Source organism: Rhinopithecus bieti, unplaced genomic scaffold, assembly GCF_001698545.2.
Source record: "Rhinopithecus bieti isolate Rb0 unplaced genomic scaffold, ASM169854v2 scaffold_38735, whole genome shotgun sequence".
Taxonomy (NCBI): Eukaryota; Metazoa; Chordata; class Mammalia; order Primates; family Cercopithecidae; genus Rhinopithecus; species Rhinopithecus bieti.
The window spans coordinates 1,571,121-1,576,894 of record NW_016816612.1 but is presented as its reverse complement, the minus strand read 5'-3'; positions in this window follow the sequence as shown (position 1 = coordinate 1,576,894).

The window sequence follows — 5,774 nt, the reverse complement described above, 5'->3', positions numbered from 1 at the left end:
TGCAGAAAAGGCCTTCGACAAAATTCAACACCCCTTCATGCTAGAAACTCTCAATAAACTAGGTATTGATGGGACATGTCTCAAAATAATAACAGCTATTTATGACAAACCCACAGCCATTATCATACTGAATGGGCAAAAACTGGAAGCATTCCCTTTGAAAACTGGCACAAGACAGAGATGCCCTCTCTCACCACTCCTATTCAACATAGTGTTGGAAGTTCTGGCCAGGGCAATGAGGCAACAGAAAGAAAGAAAGGTATTCAATTAGGAAAGGAGGAAGTCAAATTGTCCCTGTTTGCAGATGACATGATTGTATATTTAGAAAACCCCATTGTCTCAGCCCAAAATCTCAAGCTGATAAGCAACTTCAGCAAAGTCTCAGGATACAAAATCAATGTGCAAAAATCACAAGTATTCCTATACACCAAAAACAAACAGAGAGCCAAATCATGAGTAAACTCCCATTCACAATGGCTTCAAAGAGAATAAACTACCTAGGAATCCAACTTATAAGGGACCTCTCCTTAAAGGACCTCTTCAAGGAGAACTACAAACCACTGCTCAGTGAAATAAAAGAGGACACAAACAAATGGAAGAACATTCCATGCTCATGGATAGGAAGAATCAATATCGTGAAAATGGCCATACTGCCCAAGGTAATTTATAGATTCAATGCCATCCCAATCAAGGTACCAATGACTTTCTTCCAGAATTGGAAAAAACTACTTTAAAGCTCATATAGAACCAAAAAAGAGCCCACATTGTCAAGGGAATCCTAAGCCAAAAGAGTAAAGCTGGAGGCATCATGCCACCTGACTTCAAACTATACTCCAAGGCTACAGTAACCAAAACAGCATGGTACTGGCACCAAAACTGAGATACAAACCAATGGAACAGAATAGAGCCCTCAGAAATAATACCACACATCTACAACCATCTGATCTTTGACAAACCTGACAAAAACAGGAAATGGGGGAAGGATTCCCTATTTAATAAATGGTGCTGGGAAAACTGGCTAGCCATATTTAGGAGGCTGAAACTGGATCCCTTCCTTATACCTCATACAAAAATTAATTCAAGATGGATTAAAGACTTAAATGTTAGACCTAAAACCATAAACACTCTAGAAGAAAACCTAGGCAATACCATTCAGGCCACAGGCATGGGCAAGGACTTCAGAGCTAAAACACCAAAAGCAATGGCAGCAAAAGTCAAAATTGACAAATGGGATCTAATTAAACTAAAGAGCTTCTGGACAGCAAAAGAAACTACCATCAGAGTGAACAGGCAACCTACAGAATGGGAGAAATTTTTTACAGTCTACCCATCTGACAAAGGGCTAATATCCAGAATCTACAAAGAACTTAAATTTACAGGAAAAAAAATCAACCCCATCAGAAAGTGGGCAAAGGATATGAACAGACACTTCTCAAAAGAAGACATTTATGCAGCCAACAGACACAAGAAAAAATGCTCATCATCACTTGCCATCAGAGAAATGCATATCAAAACCACAATGAGATACTAACTCACACCAATTAGAATGGTGATCATTAAAAAGTCAGGAAACAACAGGTGCTGGAAAGTATGTGGAGAAACAGGAATGCTTTTACATTGGTGGGACTGTAAACTAGTTCAACCATTGTGGAAGACAGTGTGGTGATTCCTCAAGGATCTAGAACTGCAAATACCATTTGACACAGCCATCCCATTACTGGGCATATAATAAAAGGATTATAAATCATGCTGCTAAATGACACATGCACACGTATGTTTATTGTGGTACTGTTCCCAATAGCAAAGACTTAGAACCAACCCAAATGTCCATCTATGATAGACTGGATTAAGAAAATGTGTCACATATATACCATGCAATACTATGCAGTTTTAAAAAAGGATGAGTTCGTGTCCTTTGTAGGGACATTGATGAAGCTAGAAACCATCATTCTGAGCAAACTGTTGCAAGACAGAAAACCAAACACCGCATGCTCTCACTCATAGGTGGGAATTGAACAGTGAGATCACTCCGACACAGGGTGGCGAACGTCACACACCGGGGCCTGTTGTGGGGTGTTGGGAGTGGGGAGGGTTAGCATTAGGAGATATAGCTAATGTAAATGACAAGTTAATGGGTGCAGCACACCAACATGGCACATGTGTATGTATGTAACAAACCTGCACGTTGTGCACATGTACCCTAGAACTTAAAGTATAATGATAAAAAACACACTGAATTATACACTTTAAAAAAAAGTTAGAATTTTAAATGTGAAAGTTATCTGCTTTCAGACAAGCCAAGAAAACAAATATTTTATTTTCCAGCTTTATTGAAGAATAAATTAACAAATAAACAATGTATATAATTTAAGGTGTATTATATGGTGATATGATAGGTGAATATATTGTAAAATGATCACCACAACCATGCTCATTAAAACATTCCTCACAGTGACTCTTGAGTACACCTGAAAGTCCCTTTCTTCAATGTGTACTTTCACTTTGCAATAAATCTCCATACTTTGACTTAAAAAAGGTCATCACCTCACGTATTTACCATTTGTGTGTGTGTGGTGAGAACACTTAGTATCTTGGACGTAGTATATTTCTTAGAAAATTTTAAATAAAAAATACAATGTTGTTAACTACAGTCACCATGTCATACATTAAATCCCCCGAACTTATTCATCTTATAACTGAAAGTTTGGACTCTTTGACCAACATATGCTCATTTCCCATCCCCTACCTCCTTCCACGCGCTGAAATCAACCATTCTACTCTCTGCTTTTAAGTGTTCGACTTTTTAGATTCACATATAAGTGATATCATACATCACTATATATATCTTCCTATATCTGGCTTATTTCACTTAGCACAATGGAAGCATATAAGGATTGCATTTTCCCATTCTGTAGGTTTTCTTTACATTTTGTTTATTGTTTCCTTTGCTGTGTAGAAGCTTTTAAATTTGATACAGACCACTTGTTTATTTTTGCTTTTGTTGACTTTGCTTTAGGTGTCATATAAAAATATCATTGCCCAGATTAATTTCAAGGAGGCTTTTTTTCTGTGTTTCCATTTAGGAGTTTTATAGCTTTAGGTCTCATATTTAAGTATTTAATCTATTTTGATTCAATGTTTGTGTACTATGTAAGTTAAGGGTCCAGTTTCATTCCTTTGTGAATATTCAGTTTTTCAGACACCATTTATTGAAGATACTGTCCTTCCTCCATTGTGAATCCTGGGCACTCTCATCAAAGATTAGTTGACCTCATATGCGGACAGCATATGCATGCATGGGTATTGGCTCTCTATTCTGATCCATTAGTCTATGTGTCTGTTTTTATGCCAATATCATATTTTTTATTACTATAGCTTTGAGTTCAGGAAATGTAGTGCATCAAGCTTTGCTATTTTCACTCAAAATTACTTGTAGTTTGGGAGGCTTTATGAGTACCTTGGGAGGCTGAGGTGGGAGAAGCACTGGAACCTTGGAGTTTGAGACCACACAAAAATTAGTCAGGTGTGGTGGCGTGCACCTGTAGTCCCAGCTATTCAAGAGGCACAGGTGAAAGGATCACTTGAGCCCAGGAGGTTAAGACTGTAGTGAATCGTGATTGTACCACTGTACTCCAGCTCAGGTGAGAGAGTGAAACTCTATACCAAAAAAAAAAAAAAAAAAAAAAGTTAATTTGGTATTTGGAGTGTTCATGGTTTCATACATTTTAGAATTGTATTTTTTATTTCTGTGAAACATGCCATTGGAATATGGTAGGGATTGTGTGGAATCTATAGATTGTTTGAGGTAGTATGGACATTTTAATATTTTATTTGCTTGTGTCTTCTTCAATTTATTTCACCAGTGTTTGATAGTTTTCATTATACAGATCTTCTACCTCCTTGGTTAAATTTATTCATAAGTATTTTATCCTTTCTGATGTTATTGCAAATGGGATTGTTTTCTTAATTTTGTTCTCAAATGGTTAATTGTTAGTGTATAGAAATACAACATGATTTTTCATGTTGATTTTGTATCACGAAACTTCACTGAAATCATTTATTCTAACAGTTTTATAGTGGGGTTTGAGGGTTTTCTCTATATAAAATGAAGTCATTTTCAAACAAATACTTTGGCTTTCTGCTTTCTGATTTGGATTCTTTTTCTTCTTCTTACCTAATTGCTCTGGTTAGGACATTATTACATTGAATAGAAGTGGTAAGAGGGACACATTTGTCTTGGTCCTGATCTTAAAGGAAAACCTTTCAACTTTTCATCATTGAGTCTAATTTTTACTGTTGGCTTGTAACATGTGGCCTTTATTATGTTGACTTACATGTCCACTACATGTAATTTCTTGAGAGTTTTGTCATGGAAAGATAATAAATTTTGTCAAATTCATTTTCTGCATCTATTGAGATCATGTGAAATTTATCCTTCATTCTGTTAGTGTGGTATACAACACCTTTTGACTTGCATATGTTGAACCATCTTTCAGCCCAGAGATAAATCCTACTTGATTATGGTGAATGACCCATTTGCACAGGGATAAATCCCAATTGATCATTGTGAATGATCCTTTTAAAGTGATGATGAATTAAATTTGCTAATATTTTGTTGAGGATTTTTACATCTATGTGCATCAGAAATATTGGTGAATAATTTTCTTTTAGCATCTTTATCTGGGTTTGGTATGAGGGTAATTCTGGCCTTTGGAAATGAGTTTAGAAGTATTCCCTTTTCAAATTTTTAGAAACGTTTGAAAAGGACTGGTTTAATCATTTAAATATTTGGTTGAATTCATTCATGAAGACATTTTGCCCCAGACTTTTCTTTTTGGGAGATTTTCATAAGTGCTTCAAACCCTTTACATGATCATTGTTAGTCTATTTATGTTTTCCATTTCTTCATGACTCAGTTCTAGTAGGCTATATGCTACTTGGAATTTATTAATTTCTTCTAGGCTATCCAATTTATTGATGTATTGTTAATAACCTGCTACAATCTTTTGTATTACTATGGCATAAGTTCTTAGATCTTCTCTTTCATTTCTAACTTATTGAGTTATCTCTTTTGTTCTATTTTTGGCTAAAGGTTTATCAATTTTGTTTGTCTTTAAAACTCTGTTTTGTTAATCATTTTAATTGTCTTTCTAGTATACATTTTATTTATGCTCTAATCTTTATATTTTCTTTCTGCTAACTCTGGGTTTATTTGTTCTTTTTCTAGTTTCTTCAGATGTAAAATCAGGTTGCTTATTTGAGATCTTTATTATTAATAAATGTAGGCATTTGTCAGTATGAACTTCCCTCTTAGGACTTCTTGTACTGCATCTTATACATTTTTGCATGTTGTCTTTTCTTTTCATTTGTCTACTGATACTTTTTTATTCCTTCTTTGGCCCATTTCATCAAGAGTGTGTTGTTTACTTTCCACATATTTGTGAATTTTCCTATTTTTCTCCTCTTACAGACTTCTAGCTTCATACCACTGGATTGATACCAATCTTACCAAATATATCAAATATCTCTTAAGATATTTGATATAATTTCAGTCCTCTTAAATTTGCTCAGATTTACAGTCTAACACAATATACCCTGGAGAATATTCTGTATACACTTGAGAAGAACGTGCATTCTGCTTTTGTTAAATGGCATTTTCTGCATATGTCTCTAAGGTCCGTTTGATCTATAGTGTTCGTCAAGTCTGCTGTTTCCTTATTGATTTTCTGTCTGGATGATATATCCATTATTGAAATCCCTTACTATTGTATTAC